This window comes from Lynx canadensis, chromosome B3 (genome assembly GCF_007474595.2).
Source record: "Lynx canadensis isolate LIC74 chromosome B3, mLynCan4.pri.v2, whole genome shotgun sequence".
In the NCBI taxonomy this organism is placed as follows: Eukaryota; Metazoa; Chordata; class Mammalia; order Carnivora; family Felidae; genus Lynx; species Lynx canadensis.
The window spans coordinates 4,971,961-4,994,283 of NC_044308.2; the positions used below are offsets into that span (position 1 = coordinate 4,971,961).

General features: G+C 52.2%; 1 long non-coding RNA gene across 2 annotated transcripts; it reads left to right on the top strand.

The window, feature by feature from the left end:
• The first annotated feature begins 1,447 nt into the window (after nucleotides 1-1,447).
• Nucleotides 1,448-22,105, top strand: LOC116738132. Of its 2 annotated transcripts, XR_004343740.1 has the most exons (6): nucleotides 1,452-1,657; nucleotides 2,041-2,493; nucleotides 3,627-3,946; nucleotides 14,110-14,163; nucleotides 15,033-15,218; nucleotides 21,554-22,102. It is a non-coding gene; the product is annotated as an uncharacterized LOC116738132 (long non-coding RNA). The 2 variants fall into 2 exon arrangements; XR_004343739.1 differs by having other exon boundaries at nucleotides 1,448-1,657; nucleotides 2,041-3,946; nucleotides 21,554-22,105.
• Nucleotides 22,106-22,323: the final 218 nt, after the last annotated feature.

Below are 22,323 nucleotides of genomic sequence, written 5' to 3' on the forward strand. Positions count from 1 at the left end.
TCCCCTCTCCAGACGCCCAGACATTCAGGCCCCTGGGGGCAGCTCCCTCAGCGCCCCACCTGCCGTCCATCCCTCCGCCTTTCCCAAATTACCCCAAATCTCTGTCCCTCCCCGGTACCTTCCCCCGCCACCTTACCTAGTTCTCGCTTGCCACATGGTGGCTGATCTGCTCTTCCTACGGTAACGTCCCGCCGCCCCAGACCTCATCCCTCTCCAGACTCTTCTTCCTGTACATATATGCCTTGTCTCCTCCTCACTAACAACAAACAGAAGGAAACAACCCTTCCCCCACCTGGCTTCTCCTTGGACCATCACCTTGTCTGCTCTCCCTCCTGGAAGAGTTGATCATGCTCTACTCATACCCTTCTCTTGACCCGGCTGCAAACCCCTCTGCCCAACACCCGGTCCCAGCCCCTCTCGCCTGTCCAGTCCCTCTCCTGACCTTTAAGCCCTGTGGCCACTCGCTTCCCCCCCAAACCCTCTCTTTGGTTCTTGTTCACTCAGGTCACATGTCCATTTCCTCCGTGTACCCTCCTCCCTGGCCATCTTTTCCGCTTCAGATCAGCGGTCCCCAGGCCACCTGTCCAGTGCTCCAAGTAGACCCCCACACGCAGCCCCCTACCCCACCCACCTGTTCGCTCAGGTTCACCTGCACCCCACCCCATGCCGCCAGCTGCCTTCGTCCTTCGTGGATCTGTGTGCACCAGCGAGCACCCATGATCACCCTTGGACATCCACCTTCTCCGCGGGAGTCTAGACTGCCAGGACAGGGGCCACACTTGCGCACTAAAGTCCCCTTCTCCGGGCCTGGCATGTAGCAGGTGCTCGGGAAATACTCTCAAACTCCTGTATGCTCCCTCTGAGACCACGGTCTCCACCCTGACACTAAAGCTGGATGCAAGCCGTCCTGCACACCCCTCCCCTTCGCTTGTCAGACCCAGCCCGAGTCCCAGGGCCATCTCAGCCTCCATTCTCTCCTCAGCCTCATGGCCTGGCTACCTCCTCATCTCCAGCCCCGTAAGACCGCCTCAACGTGCCTTCAGAAATCAACAGAGTAACGAATTTCACTGTGTGCCTCAGGGTCCCTATCTATAAAACGGGACAATAAGCGCCCTGCCCCCATTTAATAGCGCCGTGGAGGGTAAAATGAACTCACACAAAGGACCTACAATTGTGCCCAGCACCTGACAAACATTCAATAAATGTCAATCGTTACAGGTATTATCTGTTGTGTGAATATGCTGCCCTCTCAAAGGCAGGAGGCACAAACCTTTCCTAGCACTGAACTTGTACAGTGCTCGCTTTCAAATACGAAATCCTAGTACAGAGAGGAATGTTTTGACCTTATTTTCGCCCTATTGGCCTAAAGAATGCTGTACCCTTGGCAACTGTGGAAATCAAGAAGCCCCTTACATGCGACTATGTCCCAGTGTGGACACTAGATGGAGCTGAGACCATAAGAGTGGCTGTTCCGACCCAGAAACAGCTGGATTGAGCCACCTGACCCTCTTAAATTTAGCCTCTGGACCGGGGTGGAGGCCGTGCTGGTTCCAACTGGATCCTCTGACCGCCGAGTGCACCGAGAGGTCTGTCCAGTGACCACTCAGCCGCGGACGCCAGACACTGCCCACCACACGTCCCTCACGGCCACCTGAACGTAAGGCAGGGCAGGGTGACTTCCTGGGTTTACAAGAGGCGCAGTCACCCGGCTCAAGGCGGGGCACACGCTCTGCGCCCCAGGCCGGGCGCCTCCCACCGGCCGCAGCACGGGCTCCCGAGGCTCAGTTGTGCAAGCGGAGCTCCGGAAACCGCGTGGCCTCGCCCTCCCGCGGTGACCTCGCAGCTGGGGGCCCGGCCCCGCCCCGCCCCGGCCACCAACGGGGACGACGCGCGTCCTCACCGCGGAGGGGGGGGGGGAGGGAAGAGGAGGGAGGGGGAGGGGGGAGGGGGAGGGGGAGGGGGGAGGGGGGGAGGCTGGGCGGGAGCTCCGGAGCCACCCCCGCCCCATTTCTCTTTTCCAGAAATGTATTTTTTTTTAAGGTTTTGTTTTTAGAATAGCGCCCCGCTCGTTTTGAGACACTCGTGTCACACTCAAGACTACAAACAGAAAATGCTCCAGTGGACACCAGCGCCCCCAGAATTCTCGGCGGCGACCTCTTTCTCCGTCCATTTTCAGAGAGAAGGACAGATGGACGGATGGAAATCTTTCCCAGAAAAGGGCTCCTGCAATGATACACGCTCTTCGGGGGGGAAAAGCACTTAAATTCAACAGAACAAAAGGAAGCCTGGATGTAACTGAAGACATTGCCCAACTGCAAATGATTGTGCTTCTTATGTTTCTCAATTATTTCCCTAAAAGGAAAGAAAAATACCAAGAGGCTGGATTCATTCTTTAAACATGTTTCCACTGTAGATGGCATCTCTTGACAGCCGGTGATTTGGGACGAGGAAATGAGCTCACCCACTTCCTATCCCCTTCCCCTCCCAGAAGCTGTGAGTTCTTATTTTTACATTGTCGAGTTCTGTGCTCCTTGCATCCTGTCCTGTAACCATCCTTCCCACCATTGTTTGGCTCAGTTCCGTGCAAGCATATGGGTGTTCTGCTCACGGCCAGTCCTTTCCAAATGAGCTTCCTGGTCCTCTGTTCCCGAGTCCTTCAGCTGGGAGCTCCTCCTGACACCTTGACTTGGCCTTCAAGGACTCTGTTCCCCGAGAGGGTCCTGTCGGTCCCAGCCTCTGGGTTGCGGCTGCCAGGCTGCAGGTCTGGAGACCTGAAGCACGGCCCGGGGGTAGGTGGATGGTCAAACGGGCTGACGGATGCCCGGTGAAACCGGCACAAATCCCCAGTGTTGGGTCGAGCACTGCACTCACCAAGATGATTGCTTGCTGAAAACCGAGTCTTGAACTTGTATGTGGTGATACACAGTTGAAGTTTTAGATTTTGGAAAGAAGGGAAACGACGAGGGGGTGGGGGTGCAGAGAGGGGTATGGAATATTGTGTAGAAAGAAAGGACAGGCCAGGCTTCTGGCCCAGGGAACCTCCATGACCATGTTTCCCATCGCTACCCTCACCCCCGTACATTTCATCCCGTCAACAGCAGTGCCCTCTCCTGTCTGCACTTGGAGAAATCCAACTTCTTCAGTGCCTAGGTCAAATGCCACCTCCCCTGTGAAGCCCTTCTGTGACGTTTGGATCATTATTTGGCAAATATTTACTTCCCTCCTCTCCCACTGTGGGAAGAGTGATGAGATGGCTGATGAGATGTTTAGAGACCAGACGAGGAGCCAACCACGACATGGGCTTGGTGGCAGAGCATGCCTACATGGGCTTCCGTCATTGCTAGGAGCACAGTTCCCCCCCCCCCTGCATAGCCCGCTCGTTCCAAAACAGACCTCAACCAAACCCCTGCCAGGAGCCAATCTAGCTAGGCCCAGCAAAACTGGCAGTGGAGTCAGAAGTACATACTTATAATGTAAGCCATTGAATGAAGGGGCCATTTGTTACACAGCATTGCTGCAGTGATGGTTGACCAATGCACTTTCTCTGTCCATTTTCTCTTTTGTGCTTGAGCTGTACTTTGTCCCACAGCTTTACTTTATTAACCCTAGAACTGATTTTGTTGTAGAGTCTGGCTTCCCTCTGGTCTCTGAGCAGCTTGAGGCGAGGACGGTGTCTGACTCAATTCTGACAACCCAGTGCCCAGTTGAATGGCACCCAAAGTCATCCTTTCCATCTGCAACCTTTCCAGGACAGCCGGTCTCAGTGGAGAGCCCAAGGCCTCTGCTTCCAGGACACATCTGCAAATTTGGACAAGAAGGTTCAAAAGCCCCACACTTTGGTATCCACTGCCAGGGAAAATACTCAGAGCACAGCTGCCCTCACCTGGGAACATTGGGACAACGGCCTCTTTGATAGGCTAAGGAATGGAAACAGGGAGACGACCTGGTAAGTTCATATGAGAGGGGTAGGGATGGGGAGAATATAAACAAAGAACCCTGGAGCCACAGAAACCTTGGAAGGCCAGTTTGCAAGGTGTCCAAGTAACCGGGAAGCAGTGATGGCACAATGGAGGTCTGTCCCAGGGGGATGAACACCAGAGCCAGGGTTCTGGGGTTGGGAGGGGTAGCTGCAAACTGGGGTTGCCAAACTCTGCCCACCAGCATCTTGCCGTGACAACCTAGGTTCCAGCTAGCCTAGTTTCCTTAAAATTCATCATCCAAACCTGGACACTTTCTGAGAGGCAAAGCAGACACTATTCATAATTATGCCAGGACGGGGGTGCCTGGGTGGTTCAGTCGGTTAAGTGTCCGACTTCGGCTCAGGTCATGATCTTACAGTTCATGAGTTCGAGCCCCGCGTTGGGGTCTGTGCTGACAGCTCAGAGCCTGGAGCCTGCTTCAGACGGTGCGTCTCCCTCTCTCTGCCCCTCCTCCTCTTCCTCTCTGTCTGCCTGTCTGTCTCTCTCTCAGAAACAAATAAACATTAAACAATTTTTTTAATAAAAACAATAATCGTGCCAGGACAACGGACATAATCAGGGACGGCCAACCAAAGAGAGACGTGCGGTCAGCCTGCGTTGCAAGGAACCAGACCTAGAGGCAATATTGCTTAGGGGCTAAGCGCATGGGCCCTGGAATTAGAGACCTGGGTTCAAACGTGTCTCTGCCCGTCCTGGCTGTGAAGCCAGGGCAAGTCAGTGGCCTCTGTGTGCTTCAGTCTCCTCATCTATAAAATGGGGACGACGATGCCCACCTCGTGGGCTTGTGCCTGCCCCTAGTGAGTGCTCCCTAAATGTTAGCTTGTCATGTTTGCCGTAATTCTTTTTAATAAGTCGGCCCTTTATTACCGGACTTCAGAAACACAGTAAAAGGATTTGCTGAGACCACCAAGCTCACACTCTGAAAGGAGCACTGAACAGAATTTTCTTGGCACGCAGAGGGGTCCTGTCTGAGTCCCCATCTTCTCTCCCTAAGGAACCGGGGGGACCGGCCAGTCTGGCCAGGGTGCAGGGGTCATCCTCAGCTCTTTCCCGGTTCCAAAGCCTCAGGACTCACCTAAGAGGATGCTTAGTCTCCACCTGCTCAAAGCCAGGCCTCGTGAGTACCGACTCTTCCTTAACCAGTTTCCACAGGGGCTGCGTTTCCCCTCAGCAAGCCCTGCACCTTGCCAGGGCCGGGGTTACTGATGGGGGAGCCTCGCAAGCCGGGACCTCCCTTCCCGGAAGCCAGGCCAGCCCAGCCCCAGTCCCCTGGCCGCTCTTGCTTGATCCATCTGGCCGATCGGACGTTCTCTCCCGGGAACCCGAAGCTTGAGTGGGAGAGACACAGAGTCCGGGTGTCATTGAAATTGAGCCACATTCACGGCAGTGCCCCAGAGGGGAGGCTTCCACCGAGGCCCCCGAGCAGCTAGCATTGTGCCTGCTTGTTCGCCTGTTCCTCCGAGCCTGTGCAGCCCCACTAACCTCAAAAGTCCCCGGGAGTCCCTGGGAGTGAGGACTTCAGCGGCCAGCTCGCGAAGACCGAACTCTCGAGGCATAGCGTGGGAATCACTGCAGCTCTGGCCCCCCAGTCGGGGTGGCCACCCTGCCCCCCCACCCACCCACCCACCCCCCCGCCCCGGGCTCATGTTGCTGGCCCTGCCTTCTGGATCAGGTGGTGGTGTTGGGAGCTGGTGAGACGTTTCACTTCCTGCTGCAGGTAGCTGTCCCTGGCCTCGCTCCGTGGAATTCCCAGTGTCACATTGTCACACACCTCTAGCCATCACAGAGAGTGCTGTCCAGTGCCCCACCTCCCTGCCAAGGCCTGGCAATCTCGGGCTCACAGGATGCTAATGACGGGTGCACAGATGAGCGTCCCACAGGCCTGGGGTGGGCTGGCTGCTTGGGTGCAGCGGCAGCGATCAGATGTCTTACTGAAGGACTTTCCAGAAGCTTTAACGTGCCAACCCACCTCCAGGAGGTTGATGTGGTAGGGCAGCATTTCTCAAGCTTATTTAACCCTGAATCCTGTGTTCTGGGCCCACCTTGTGAGCCAGAAGTTCTATGGAACCTGCTGGGAAAGGCGTGGAAACAGGTAGGGATGGGTGAGGGCAGGATGCAGGGGGGAATTAGAGACTTTGAAAGGACCAGACGAAGAGAGGGGAAAGGATGCATCCAACAGGGAGAAAGAGCTCAAGAGGAGGAGAAGGCACCCAGCATTTCCGACATGCCCGTGGGCCCAGGCTCCAAGAAGCCTGAGAGAGGCCTCTGACCAGTCCGTGAATATTATTATTACATCTACTGGTTACCAATGTTAATAAAAGCCAGCGACCACCCCAGAAGCCGCACCTGAAACTTGAATGAGAAATGGAGATGGGCTGCTGCCCGTGAAGAGCGCCCCCTGGTGTTCTCTCGCTGCCTCTACAAACCTTTATGGGCACCTGTCGTGGGACTTGCTGGCCGGCAGCCTCTGGTCCACAGCTGATTTTTTTTTTTTCTTTCTTTCTCCAATTCAAAATAGTCTGCCTGGTCGTCTCGTTTGTGTGAATGTGAGTGTGACTCAGTAGATTTTTTTCTTTTTTTGGTAAAATGATCATTATCACTTCCAGGTGACATGATTCTAGACCTGAAAACTTGCGAGAAAATTTTAAAAATATTGTGTTTTGTTTTTTTTTTAGTATAGTTGACACACAAGAGAAAATCAAATCTAAAACCACAAGAAACCGTAAGAGAAATAAGTTGTACAATTACGTAAGGATTAACGACCGAGAGATTGAATCAAGATGGCAGCTTTGCAAAGCTGCCCAATTCCAACCCAACCCTCTAAACGCGACCAGAGACACGTATTTAAAGTCCCTGTCGTGGGGCTAGAAACTGCAGAACGATATCCTTAGTATCAGAAATTATGAGGAATAAAGGATGCTGGAAAGTGAAAGGCAAATAGATGAGACCGAGTTGAAGGAAAAAAAATCTAACCTCCAATGTTTAGGTAAAGATGCCTGTAAGAGAGAGGCTGGCTGCAAGGGTGTGCCAGGTGTGGGGAGTGGGGTCCAGGGAGCTGACAAGGTGACAGGTGGGTGCGGTTGAGGGCTTGCTCCTCCCCCATCCACTGCTCCAGCAGCTGGCGACCCATGCCTCTGGCAGACGGCAGAGAGATAAGGACAAACTGGGGGACCAGGATGGGACATAGGGCTCATTTCCTTTGTAAACAATGAGCCCTCTATCAATAAGATAAAGGCCAACACCCAACTGAAAAACTGGGATCAAGATAGAATCAGGCAGTTCGTGGGAAATGAAACATACAAATAACAAATATCCATATGAAAAGATTCTGGACCTCACTCGTCATTAAAGAAATGCTAATTAAGACAAGGAGATACATGTGGCTCATTTTTTTTTTTAATTTTAATCTTTATTTTTGAGAGAGATTGAGAGAGAAAGACAGACCGTGAGCAGGGTAGGGGCAGAGAGAGAGGGAGACACAGAATCCGAAGCAGGCTCCAGGCTCCAGGCTCCAAGCTGTCAGCACAGAGCCTGATGTGGGGCTCACCATTAGCAAAGATTTCAAAAGAGTGCTCGGGGCTAGTGAGGGTGTGGGGAACAGGCTGATGGGATGTAAATTGGTGCACCCTTTCTGGAGGACAATTTGACATCAGCTATTGAACGGAATTTAATGTACTGGAAGACAATAGGATAAAATATATTTTTTATATTCTTGGAGTAGGGAAAACCTTCCTAAGGAAGACACAAAATCTAGAAACCTTAAAGGAAAAAAATGAACAGACTTGGCCTCAAAAATTCTTAACTTCCGTAGCACTAGAGACCATATCAGAGATGAAAGATCAAGTACAGGGGCGCCTGGGTGGCTCAGTCGGTTAAGCGTTCGATTTCGGCTCAGGTCATGACCTCGCCGTTCGTGAGTTTGAGCCCTGCACCAGGCTCTGTGCCGACAGCTCAGAGCCTGGAGCCTGCTTCGGATTCTGTGTCTCCCTTTCTCTCTGCCCCTCCGCTGCTCACTCTCTCTCTCAGGAAATAAACATAAAAAAAAAAAAAGAGCAAGTATAGAGAACAGGTGCAACACACATAACCTAAAATAGCAACATGCATAACAACTTAAATACACAGAGTCCCTCCATAGAGAATCTAAAGCTTTATATTCCAAAATATATACACGGTCAAAGGACACGAACAGGAAAGTCACAGGAGAATTCAAGTGGCTTCTAGTTGAGAAGGGACACTTGTGCTGGCTAGGGGTCAGAGAAATGCAAATTTAAAAATTGAAAATATTTAGTGCTGGCAAAAGGAAAAGAGTGGTTTTGTATGCTGTGGTCATTGTGTGCTGATAGAGTCTTTAGACGGGCCATCGGGAGAACCTGTCAACATGCAAAATGTGCAGATAAACTTCCAGGAATCTTTTCTTTGGGAATACCCGCTTCTGTGGAAATACCCGCTCAACTGTACGTGGATGTGTCAGAAAGTACAGTAAACCCTTGGTCAGCGAGCATCACTCGTTCCAGAAACATGCTGGTCATCCAAAGCCCTTGTATATCAAAGCGAATTTCTGCATAAGAAATAATGGAAACTCAGATGATTCGTTCCACAACCCAAAAATATTCCTATAAAAATGATTACGGTACCGTAATATAATACAAAATGATAAGAAAATACAAAATATAAAGAAAAATAAACAAATTAACCTGCACTTACCTTTGAAAACCTTCGTGGCTGGTGTGAGAGAGACAAGCGAGAGGAGAGTGATTGTGTAGGACGACTTTCACGATCACTGACGCAATCACTGCTATTGGCTCAATGGAATCTTTTTCTTTTCGTGCAACTTTAACAAGGAGCCTATCCAATGACCTAGAATGAGCAAAGCATTCTTAACCGACTGAGCCACCCAGGCGCCCCCTAGCAAAGCATTCTTAAGCTCGCTCTTGTCTGGAAAAGCAAAGGACTGTCCCGAGGTGCTTTGAAGTGACAAAAAATACACTAATGCCAGTTGTGGGCACCTTCCAATGTTCTGAAAAATCACTGATCTCTGCCAAACACCGCAACCTGAGACCGAGCATCCAAGCATGGGAGACGATCACCCACAATCCTACAGCGAGAGAGAGAGAGAGAGAGAGAGAGAGAGAGAGAAAACCACTGGGCTCAGTTGTGATCATGTGATATCCTGCGTCACGTCCTACTCGTATTGCAAGACACCGCTCGTTTATCAAATTAAAATTTATTAGAAATGTTTGCTCGTCTTGCGGAACACCCGCAGAACAAGTTACTCGCAATCCAAGGTTTCACTGTATGCTCGTCACAGAACTGTTCGTATTAGAGAAACAATGGAGAGGATCTAAAGAATCAGAGAGCGAGAAGAGAAAGGCGACTTCACTTTTTGTATGTTTGTGTGTGAGCTTTTTCTATTTAATATTGTTTTAAGTTAATGCCCCAGAGGGGGGAAATGCTCTGTGTCTGATTTTCTGGAAATTATTACAGTGAAATTCCAGCACCTGCTTTCCCCAAACCCCATTCACATGTCCCCGAAATCAATCCAAACAAGGTCTCAGGCACAGCCCAGAACAAAAGAGGAGGAGCATAGCTTAGACTCCGGGATCCTTGTAACCCAGCACCTCCTAATGGGAAGAGAGGCAGAGGTAGATTCCCTTTGCACCACCCCTTACCCCACCTGGCTGGGGAGGCTGATGTCAGGTGAGGATGTGGCCACATCTGCATGGAGGAGGCAGGAGATATCTGGGCTTAGCACTCCGCCCAGCCCAGGAGAGGGACCCAGGACAACAGCCTAATCCTCCGGCATCAGGTTCAGAATAGCTCCGAGGAGAGCAAGGAAGAGAACTCACCCATGTCACCCCAAGCCCGGGGACATTTACAGTGAGGTCACGTAGACTCGGGGGCCCAGGAGAACAACCCGGGTACAGGAAGCGCCAAGACGACGGTAAAGCAGGGCAGTGGGTCTTTGCACTGTCCTCCTCCAAACAGCATGAGCGACTCAGCCCTCCCGAGGGTGCCACGTTCTCTCTGCTTCCGCCATTTGGTCTCATCTCACTCGTGACCCCCCCTCCATGTGAGGCCTACTCAGGGCTGATGATCCAAATACCTAACAGCTACCAGAGCATGGGCCCCCGCCAGGCAAAACAGACACCAGCTGTGAACAACGGAAAGAGATAGCAAATTACCCCCTAAACTCGCTGGCTTAGAACAACAAACATTTATGATCTCACCCACTTATGGGTCAGGAATTTGAAGCCGCTTAGTTGGATGGTTCCGGCTCAGGGTCTCTCAGGAAGTTGTAGTCAAGAGGTTCAGGTGGAGTTACAGTCATTCGAAGGCTTGGCCTGGGCTGGGGCATCTGCGTCCAAGGCTGTGGGCAGGAGGCCTCCGTGCCCCGCCCCCCCACCCCACCCCAGCGGACCTCTCCAGAGGGCCGCTTGGGCGTCCTCACAATATGGCGGCTGGCTTCCGCAGCGGGACTGACCCAAGAGAGCAAGGCTGAGTCACAATGTCTTTTATGACCTAGCCTCCAGAGTCACACACTGTCATTTCTGCAGTACCCTAGCAGTCGCACAGGTCAGCCATACTCTGTGTGGAAAGGGACGGGCACAAGGCGCAAATACCAGGAGGCGAGGATCGGTGAGTGACATTCTGGAGGCTGCTCCCTCTTCGAAATCCTCTAACGGATTGCCACCCCTTAGAACAAAACACAAATGCCTGCCCGTGGCCTGCGAGGGCTGGCGGGACTGGGGCCCTGCCTGCTTTCCAGGCCCATCACGCCCTTGGCCACTTGCGCTAACTGCCAGATGCACCAACCTGTCCCTCAAGGTCCCACGCTCATCCTTCACGGTCTCCACTACGTCCGCCTGGAAGCCTCCCTACCAGACTTTGCATGGTTCCTCCTCACCTTTTAGGTCTCGGCTCCAATGCCACCTCCTCAGACAGGTTCCCCTGACCACCTTACCAAAAATAGCCCCCACCCCTGCCTGCCTCTCTCTCACATCACCTCGCGTGGTGTCGCCCTCCACGGTTGCAAATGCGTAGCTACGACATGAGCGATGATCCGTAATTTACATTTTGTGGCACCGATTCGATGTATTTCCACGTGCAGTCGGTTCCGATGTCTTGCTACGTTTCCTTCATTTCTTTCCGAGACGCCCGTTCACATCACCCCGTGTTGGCTTCTTCCCGGCACGGCGCTGACCCCTCTCTGAAATGATCCTGTGCGTCGGATTATTGCCCTTCTCCCTTCACGTGCCAGTGAGAGCCCTTGCTTTTAAGCAACAGACTCTTTCCTAGCTGGTTGAAGCTGAAGAGGGATTTATTAGCAGATAGGAAGCACCTCAGAAGTCGCCAGGAGAGCAGAGAACTAGGCTTGGAGGTCATCTGTGTGGATCAGTCCTCGTACGAGCCCCACTGAGTGCGCGTGCACACACACACACACACACACACACACACCACTGTTGCCCGGGTGGGCACTTGAAGCTGGAGACCACCACGGGGAGGCTTGCAGCTGGCGACTCTGGGATCCGGATGGATCTGCTGTACTCTCTCCGGAGAACATTCCTCGGCACCTGCCTCTCAGTGTCACTTGGATGCGGGCGCATCTGATGGCTGGCGTCTTGTGTCACCTTCTCTGCTCCATCTGTAAGCGAGGCTGGGAACCTACGTGGCTTCCACAGAGGGAGATGTCAGTTCATAAGGCGGGGGGGGGGGGGGGGGGAAGCCTCAAACCGAGGAAGAGTATATGCCGTGGTTCGGGGATGCCAGTGCATTGATGACATATGTCGTGTCCCGTCTACTCTTTCGGCTACTTCTCATCCCCAACCCCTCTCTCATCCTCAGACTTCACAAACGACAACACAACCCAACGGCAGGCTGAGAGCCGCTTCTCAAAAAGAAAACAGTTACTTGTGCAAAGACTGCATGGCTCTGCTCCAAAACTTTAGGGCTTGTCGCCAGCCTCTGACCATCTCGCTCATGTCTTTATTGCCTGCCGGAAGCCCCCCTCCGGGTAGGTGCCGTGAGAGCAGGGCCTTTGTTTCTTACCTCGGTATCCTCAGGACCTAGAACGGTGCCTGGCACATCACGGCGCCCGTAGATGTCAAGTTCATGAACTGTATGCGTGAAGTCCCCTCCCACGCTGAATAAGGCAGAAATGGCAGGGTGTCCCTTTCAAGCCTCGGCTCCCGGGGCCCCACCGCCCTGTTCTCTGGCTGTTCCCAACTTCAGCTTCCAGGGAGAGAAGTCCGATCGGTCATCTTGTCTACTTGTGCCAAGCCGGGAGATTGTCCGGGGGTGGGGGTGGCTATCAACTGGAGGCTTCGGGGAGGGGTGTCTGCCTACCACCCCCTGCCTCCGGGGAGGGGAGTCTCACGGCTGCGAGATCCCGAATGTGTGCGATGTGACGCCGTGTCTTATACAACGGGGTCACGTCATGCCGGAGGATTGGATTCCAAACTCTCCGTGTAAGACTTTATCCCATGTAGTCAGAGTCACACATGAATGTCCCATCCGTTACCGCAAACCTCCCTCCTGCACCGCGTCACCTATCAAACATACACCTCAGCCGGTTACGCTTCGAAGTGGGGACCGATGGCTGTTTCTCTGGGTGAGCACCAGACGAAGACATTGGATTGCCTTATGGGTCACGTGATGTGAAAAGCACACGTGAGGTGCTCACAGTGTGAGAGACACAGGGGCCCCGACCCACTGAGAAAACCACGGGTTGCCATCACACTGTCTTGTGGGCCATGTGCACCGTGGGTCACAGGAGGCGGGATCTCGGTGCTACACTGTCCTCCCCTCCCCTCCCCTCCCCTCCCCTCCCGTCTCCTCCCCTCTTTCTGTTTTCTCCTTCCTCTTCCCTTTTGAACACATATATACGACAAGGTTTGTGGTTTAAAAAACAAAATCCATTTGCTCCTATTGTATTGACACATGAATATAAGAGGAAGAAAATTAATCTGGTCCTGGTGAGAAAGCCCCGAGTGCAGAAGTAAAAGGAGGAAGCAGCGAAATCTTGTTGATAATCCTATTCTCTGAAATAGATCTCTCACATGAAATGGAAGAAGATTTTAGAAAACAGCAATTACCTACCGTCAGGGGGACAAAGACAGCGCCGGGGGCCTGGGGGCTCTGGTGCCTCAGCCTTGTCCCTGGAAGGTGCAGTTAATAGGGTTACAGGAGGCTGGATTATTACACAGAAGAGAGACAGAGAAATCTCTGTGATGTGTGGGGGAAACTAATGGAGAGAAGGAAGGAAGCTAAGGAAAGTGCCAGACTTCTAGGAGGAAGTGTGAACATATAGGGGGACCAGAAAATCCCTGAAATTTCTGAATAAATCAAGTGGAACAGAATCAGTGATCAAAACTTGCTTTTTCTGTCCCTCTTCCTCTTTCTTTCTCTTCCTCTTCCTCCCTTCCTCCCTTCACTCCTCTCTCTTTCCCTTTGTCTGTCTGTCTGTCTCTCTCTTACACACACACACACACACACACGGGCAGAGTTTTGTGTTTTCTTCACTGCTGTCTTCCCAGAACTGAAAACAGTGGCTAGCCCAGGGGCACCTGGCTGGCTCAGAGTGTGGAACATCTCTTTATCTCAGGGTCGTGAGTTCAAGCCCCATGTTGGGCCTAGAGCTTACTTTAAAACAACAAAGACAGGGGCGCCAGGGTGGCTCAGTCAGTTAAGTATCCGATTTAGCTCAGGTCATGATCTCACAGTTTGTGGGTTCGAGCTCCGTGTCAAGCTCTGTGCTGACAGCTCAGAGCCTGGAGCCTGCTTCCGATTCTGTGTCTCCCTCTCTCTCTGCCCCTCCCCTACTCACACTCTGCCTCTTTCTCTCTCAAGAGTAAATAAATGTTAAAAAACAAAAGAGAACAAGACAAAAAACCAGTGCCTAGCTCATAGTAAGCCTTTAATATTTATTATATAAATGAACGGAAGACTTTATAATGAACTGAGATGGGTCATCTCACAGTAACGAAAAGCCCACCTAGTCCTCTTGGTGAAATCCCTAAACTTGATGGAAAACAACAAAGACTCTCCCAATTTCAAACAGAAAAAAAAAAAAAAAAAGGGCTAAATCGTTTTCAAAACTCTTGATAACCAAGACGAGCTTTGAACTTCACAGAGCACCAGTCACCGCGTGAGACGATGGAAGAAAACCCACAGAGTCCTGGAGGGGGTGAGTGGCTCTCAGGACTCCTGAAGCCAGGAAGACAATGGAAGGAAGTCTCCCGATGGGAACGCAGGAAAGTTGGCCTCCTGGGACCTTGGGGGAACCCAGTGAGCTGTGAAGGGACAGCTCTCCCTCACTCCAGCGATGTTTACGGAGAGCTTCCGTGCACCTGCCTGCCCTGTTCTCCCAGGCCTGGAGTTGCAGGGAGAGGAGGCGGTGGGTCAGTGACAAGTGAAGGAACATGGCCTTGCTGCCGTGATGTCGGTGGGGCTGGCAGGGTAGCCCCACCCACCATGGGCAGCTGCACCGCTGTGACATTGAAGGTCCCTTGGCCCTGGGTGGTGACCCACAAGACAGTCTTCCAAGAACCTGTGATCACTCTGTGCCCCGCCCCCCCGGGGCGGGCTCAGGTCAGGCACCCCTTAACCCTGGCAGAGTTGAGGCGGGGACACTAAGCGGCGGAGGGCTTGACGGCGATGACATCAACAGAGCCCAGCCAGGGTGTTTGTGTTCACTGGGCTGTGGGACAGGCAGCCGGGTCCTTCTCCTAGATCCCCAGCCTCCAGGGCTCGGCCCCTAGGAGCCTGGAGCTGCCTTTTGTCCTTCCAGGGAAGCCAGACCAGAGGCGAGCAGTAGCTTGCTCTCCCCTTTCCCCCCTGAGCCCCAGCGTGCCAGGGCCAGGGCACCCAACACCCTGTCCAGGGGCGCGACATCACCAGCCACGCGCAGGAAGGAATGGAAAGCAATCCCTGAAGCCCAGGTCCTCGCCTCACCCCCGCCCCCCTCCCCCGTCTGCCCTCCTCCCTTCCCCGCTGCTGCTGTGGCCACGTTCTAGCCACAACGCTCATGTGTACGTCCCCTGTCCGTCCTTTCAGATGTATTTATTGCGTTCCCACCATGCGCTACCAGCCGGTGGACAGAACAGCCTCAAATCCTGCTGTTGTGGGGGTTTTGACGCCACCGAGATGGTGACCAAGGCAGATCTCTACACCGGTCACCTATTCCCAGCTCCCCGAAGCTCCGGAACAATCATCACGGACGTACCACCCAACCTGTACACGGTAAGAAAGTAAGCAGTACTTTTTGTACCTTGGGGACAAAAATAAAAACCCAGTCACTTAAGTGTCACTCCTACAGCAGCATTGACTTAATGACTAAGAAAAAAAAATACCATTGTCTGAACAAAGAGACATATTTGGCGAGTTTTATTATACTGACTGACATGCTTAATTCCCATCCCTCCGGAGGAAAGGAGGCACTGAGTGTTCCCCCCACCCTCACCCCCCCCCCCTTAAAAGAAGGATAAAAATAAATGACCAGAACAGACACAAAACAGCAGCCCCAGCTCCCTTCAGTCCCAAGCACTGTCTGGAGACTGACTCACCCAGGGATTGTACCCAGAGGGATGGCGACCCCTTCACCAGGTTCAGAGAAAACGGTGATGCACCTGCCTATGGCAGGGCCGGCCCCGGGGGCCTGGCCCGAGAGTAGCCAGGACTGGGGGGCAGGGGATGTGTGGGGAGCCCAGGCCAGTCTTCTGTCCCTCTGTCTTCTCTGTCTATGGCTCTGTCTCTTCTGTCGCCCCTTCTCTTACTGTGTCCCTGTGTGTTTGCCCTGCCACCTTCCTGCCTCTCTGTCTCCTGGTCTGCCTGCTGGCCTCTCGGACCCGGGATCTCACATCTGCCTTTCCTCTCTCCCTCTCTCTGCTGAACCATGGCTGTTCTCTTCATGACCCTGACATGTCAGGTGCCCCTCCTAACTCACCCCGTCTCCAGGTTCCAAATCGGCAGGACAGAGAGGGGCCGCCCTCCCCACCGTCCCATGGCTCCGTGAGCCTGCGTGCTCACGCGCAGGGCAGGGGATGGCAGGGCCCAGTCTCGCGGATGGTGGTGGGTGTGGAGTTCTCAGATACAGGGGCACACCCTGGGGAGACACCTCCAGAAAGTCTCCTATGCTGCAAACCCCCCAAAAGAGGTGTTCTTGGAAATCCCTGTGGCAGACCCCACGTGTGCTGCTCCCTTTTGCAGAGTTTATAAATATAGACAAATTTCTAAGGCTTAAAAGAGACATATTTCACGTGTGACTGTGAAATAAAATGGTAAAATAGGTCCCTGTTCTACATGATCCGGGCTGAGAGCTTTTCTAAATGCAGCCTGCCGCATTAGCATCTTCGTGGAGCCTCTTCCTAATTTAAAGATCCTATAATTATATATCATGCATTGACATTGCTGAAAATCTGTGTAGAAATGTGGCCCGGGAAGGACCTAACCGAAACATGCCGTTTCCTTGGTTTAAAATGGCCACGCTCATGCCTGGAAGAATCCCACATATTGGCGGAGACAGATCTGGGAACGGCGCTTTTTCCTACGTGCTTTATCAAGACCTCCCTGTCACCTCTCTGTGGAGGACCAGGAAGGGGCGTCGCCAGCCAGGAAGAAACACTCAGAGAAACACAGCTTCTTAAATGTGGGGGCCAGTGACAGTTTGAGGGTTCGGGCACTACAGCCTTGGGGACAGACTGCAGCCGCTCCCAAATCCTGAACGCCCAGTAAGCCACGAAGAGAGGGGTCTACATTCATTTCTTTATAGAAACTGCAGCAGCAATATTCTCCCGTCCTGAATCACACGCGGCCTGATTGTTGTTCAAGTGGCCGTTTCTCGTCCAAGGCATCTGGTGGTTCTCCTCCTGGTTCCTGGGCATTTCTTGAAGCTTTGTCTAGTTTCCAGCTGAGCCGCGAGGGCCCGGAGACGGGTGAGGCCGGGGTCTGCCCTCCCGGCCCCAGCGCGGCGGTTCTGATTTGATCCGTTTCACTTTGTTTCCTAATTTAATTTTTTTATGGTAAATATTGGTTACACAGCAACAGTCCCCTAGTCCAGCCCTTCAAAGTTCAAACTCTTGAGTTAGTTCTTTTTGTGTTTACCTCCATCATTCTCAGTAATAGGCTTACTTGATCACTCATGGATGTTTCCATTTGAACCATCGTGTCCTGATTCCTGACCTCCCGGCACGGAAGAGGTCTTATCACACTGTCTTATCACACCCCCCTCCCCCTCCACACCCCAACACCCACACAGAAGCACACCTTTCCCCTCCCTCGCCTTCCCAAGAGAGTTTGCGCACAATGCTAATGAAATCATTTGTGTTTATATTATTCTGACTGCAGAAGACGCTGTTAATACCCCACCCATCATGGGAAGGGCACCTGACTACTGGGGGATCGGGAAAGACTTCTGGATGAAGTTGGAGACCAAAGTGGGAGTTGAAGAACAAGGCTGAGACAGCAAGGGGACAGGACAGCACGGGCAGGAAGTGCAGAGGCCCAGAGATGGAGAGGGGGTGCCGGAGCAGGGACTGAGGGGTGGGGAGCAGTGGGGGAATGAGCGGGAATGTCAGCAGACACCGGAGCCACTGGGGAGTTTGGCCCCGAGCGGTGTCACGATCAGATTGCATGTGGCGACAGGGCCGCCCTGTGGGAAGGATGGATGGAAGGGCCCCAGAAGCTGTTCCACTGGGCAAGAGAAGCTGCAGGCCCAGAGCAAGCAGTCTGCGAAAACCAGGCACCTGACCTGGGCAGGGGGGTGGGGGTGGGGGTGCCAATCATGGGACTAGACAGGAGGAGAAGCCGGCTTCCAAGGAAGATCATGAGCTCCGGTGTGGACACACTGAGTGTGAGGTGTCTGCCGTGGCAAAACGAAAGGAAAAAGACGGGTGGGGAGCTGATGACAGGAAGGAAAGCAAGATGGCAGGAGGCAGTGCAAGGCCTACCGTGACCCCTGACTTGGAACACCTCCCAAAGCCTTTGGCAAAGTCTAATAACCCCATAGTGAGGTGTGATCACACGTGAGAAACCAGAGAAGAGGGTGCATTTTTTTATTAGTGTCCACCTAGCGCAGACAGAGAGACAACGTGTGAGAAACCCACATCCCAAGAGTCCCAAGATCCCTGGAGATCAGAAGGAACCGGGGGAGGCCTCTGAGTTCTACCAATCGTGATGTAGGTGGTTCACCTAGATTTGCAGGTAGGTAGGGAGCCCCTCACTAAATATCTCAGACTGTCACAGAGTGGCCGAGGTCCCCAGGTTGGGTGGACACGGGAAGAGGAACGCATGCCTGGGTGGCTTAGGCAGTGAAGGTTAAGGTCTGACTTCGGCTCAGGTCACGATCTCGGGGTTCGTGGGTTTGAGCCCCGTGTTGGGCTCTGTGCTGACGGCTTGTAGCCTGGAGCCGGTTTCGGATTCTGTCTCTCTCTATCACTCTGCCCCTTACCCATTCACTCTCTCTCTCTCTCTCTCTCTCAAAAGTAAATAAAATTAAAAAATTAAAAAAGAAGGAAGGAAGGAAGGAAGGAAGGAAGGAAGGAAAAGAAAGAAAGGATGAAAGAAAGAGAAAAAGAAAAGAAAGAGAAAAGCAAAAGAAAAGGAGGACCTAGCTGAGCCAACCCTTTGGTCCCTCCCTGGGGAGGTAGGTCCCCAAACGCTGAGGAATGGAGGTGTTTTCAAGGAAGAAGAGGCCAAAATGTCCGGTGGCACTGAAAAGCCAGGAATGATGAGGACCAGAGTCTGTTGGTAGCGGGGCCAGGGAGTTGGGGAGGTCCCAGGGGAGAGTGGCCTCAGTGGGTGGATAGAAACACTCTGACAGGTGTCGGAATGCAGAATGGGGAGGCAACGGGAGGTAAGAAAATAAGGCACAGAGTAGAGACAATGCTTTCTACAAACGTGGCTTTAAAGATGGTCCAGGAGCCCCGTGGTTCGATTCTCTTCCAAAGGCCTAAAAACCCTGTAATACCACTATGTAGCGTTATTGTTTCCTTCTCTATCCGGGAAAAATGATCTATATCTATATCTGGATATATATTTATCTGTTTATGATTCCAAGTCCCACTGAAATCTGTGTTCCCCTTTCACACAAAGGCACATTTTACATCTTTGGTACAGAAGGAACATGGAGTGTCTTCATAAGTTCCTAGAAAAATTCCCGTCCCCAAATGGTGCCGATTACTGGACGGAGAGGGGCCTGCTTCAATGGGGAAATGGGGCTTTGATTGGAAGGGGGTTTTGCTGATTATCTCTGCTTCCAAAAGAGACTATGAAGAGTTCCTGAAGGGGGCACCTGAGTGGCTCAGTCGGTTAAACATTCGGCTCTTGATCTCAGCTCAGGTCTTGATCTCAGGGTCATGAGTTCAAGCCCTGCATTGGGTTCAAGCTCTGTGCTGTGTGGAGCCTACCTGAGATGAGATGAGATGAGATAAGATAAGATAAGATAAGACAAGACAAGATAAAAAAATAGGGGCGCCTGGGTGGCTCAGTCGGTTGAGCATCCGACTTCGGCTCAGGTCATGATCTCGCAGTTCGTGAGTTCAAGCCCCGCGTCGGGCTCTGTGCTGACAGCTCAGAGCCTGGAGCCTGTTTCCGATTCTGTGTCTCCCTCTCTCTCTCTGACCCTCCCCCGTTCATGCTGTGGTCTCTCTCTGTCTCAAAAATAATAAACGTTAAAAAAAATTTTTTTAATAAAAAAATAAATAAATAAATAAAATAAATAAAGTAAATAAGGTCCAGAAAAACCCCCTCCCCTTGAAACAGGCTGTTCGGTGGTGGGCGCCATGCCAAGTCCCCAGAAGGTCTAGCTGAGAGGAAGTTTTGAAAAACTGCTGTGGGCAAAGGGAATGAAGAGGGAGAAGAGATTCCCAGGGGAAATCTATTGGGGGGGCAGCACAGGGAGTGGGGGGCGGCACCTCCACACTCCCCTTCTTCCGTGGTGGTAGAACATTGAACGGTCACCCAAGGACCAGAAACAAGGGTCAGGATTTGTATGCCCGGCCTGGCCAAGTCCACGGTGCACCTCCTTTCAGATGAACGAGGAGCCCCAAACCCTTCCTGGAGGGGCCCGTGCTGCCAGCAGCCTGAGCAGTGCACTCAAAATGCCGAGCTTCTTTCTCTGCACCCAGGGCCACGTTGCCTGGGACTCTGGGACCCACTTGGTCACGTACGTTCCAGCCCCATCGATGGGCCCAGTCTAGGAGGTGCCTCTGTTGGCCTCAGGGCTCCGCTGGGTGAGGGGGTGTAGGATGCTCGGCGCTATTAGGGAGATGGCGGTCTCTGCACACAGCATGGCAGTTTTGCATTTGTAATATTTATACGTTGACTTTTTTCTGTATTAATCTTTTCGCAAATCGTTTCTGAAATATGACCTACAAAAAGGCATATAGAATAATACAGAACGCTCACGTCCCCTCTCCCCAAGTGTAAGGAAAATAAAACAAATATTACTAAGAGAGTCGAAGTCCGCAGAGTGTCCCCCCGTGTGACTGCATCCCCTCCCCCTGCCTCGAGGCACCTGCTACCTCGAGTTTGGGGTGTATCCTTCCTACACCCCCCACCATGGCAACCCAGATGGGATGGCCCCACGTGGCCGGTCTTGCTGCACAGGGGCGAAGGGTTTGCCTCTCAGCATGGAAGTAACAAAACGGAAGAGAAATCACGGCCGGCAACAAAAAGACATGAAAACTCTAGTGACGGAAATACAATTGCCTGGGGCGCCTGGCTGGCTCCATCGGTAGAGCAGGTGACTCTTGATCTTGGAGTTGTGAGTTCGAGCCCTGCGTTGGATGTAGAGATTCCTTAAAAATAAAATCTTAAAACAGAGAGAGAGAAAGAAAAGGAAGGAAGGAAGGAAGGAAGGAAGGAAGGAAGGAAGGAAGGAAGACAGCAATTGCAGAGAGAGAGAGACCAGAAACTCTCTGTTACTGATACATGGGCTCTGACACAGGAGGGACAAGTCTAGTGAGTGGCCATCTTGGGACACAGAAGCCTGGGAGTGGACAACCCACAGGACACTGACAAAGAAACGGGGCCTGGACCGGGACCGAGCCGTCCCAGCTACCCGTGGCCAAGGTCTCACGGATGTCCAGCTGAAGAGGAGTTCCATGAGGCAGCGTGGTGCACCGGTTCCAGAGCTGGCTCAGTACAGGCTGGCTGGTCGATCACGCTAAGCCCATTCCATGGTGACGGGTTAGTTTCTCCTCCGAGTCAGTGCTCAGATGGGGCTCCCCACCAGCCTCCCATTTGGCTCAGGAAAATAAAATGAAAGCCCTATTGGATTCTTGGGACATCTTGGAGCACTTCCTAAGGGACAGATGAATGAGAGGCTGGTGGTTGACATTTAACTACAGTTCCAACTTTATCAAATGTCTCCTTGCAATATGTCCAAGCCAGCCTAGAACTGGACTGGACTTGGTGGCCTGAGGGGCCGCCCGGCCTTCAGGCTGTGCTCCTAGCCCCTCTGCCTACCCCATGCTGGGCACAGGCCACCTGCCTGTATTGTGAAATCAGTTGCCTGAGATCCTGCCAAGGGTAGTTTTCTATTCAAAGCATCTTTCTCCTCTTTGTTCTTTGTATAGGTCCCATGGTATGGTAATCGGCTTGAGCTGCCATGACAAAATACCATAGACTCCGTGCTGTAAACAACAGAAATTTATTTCTCCCAGCTCCGGAGGCTGGAAGTTCAAGATCAAGGTGCCAGCAAGGTAGGTTTCATTGTAAGGCCTCTTCTCTTGGCGTGGAGGTAGGGGGCCATCCTCTCGGTGTGCTTGCCTGACCCCGTCTTTGTGCTGCATGAGGGGAGGAGGGAGAGGGAGAAAGAGAGAGGTGTTGTGTCTCTTCTTCTTACAAGGACATCAGTTCTGTCAGATTAGAGCCTCACCTTTACGACTGCATTTAACCTAAATTACACTCTAAAGACTCTATCTCCAAATACAGTCACATGGGGGTTAAGGTTTTAACGCAGGAATTATGGGAGGACACGACTGAGTCCATAGCACATGGACACCCAACAAATGCTCAGAATCTGGTCTGCCACTTCACAGAGAATAGAAAGAGTCAACTTTCTGTAAGTGTTAGAAATGTTCTGTATTTGTGTGGTAGTTACATAAGAGTGTGTGTGTGTATGTGTGTGAGTGTGCATAAATTATTTGAGATATATACTTAAGATTTGTATGCTTAACTGTATGTATGTTACACCTCAACAAAAAAAATTTTTTTTTTTTTAATTTTTTTTTTCAACGTTTATTTATTTTTGGGGCAGAGAGAGACACAGCATGAGCGGGGGAGGGGCAGAGAGAGAGGGAGACACAGAATCGGAAACAGGCTCCAGGCTCCGAGCCATCAGCCC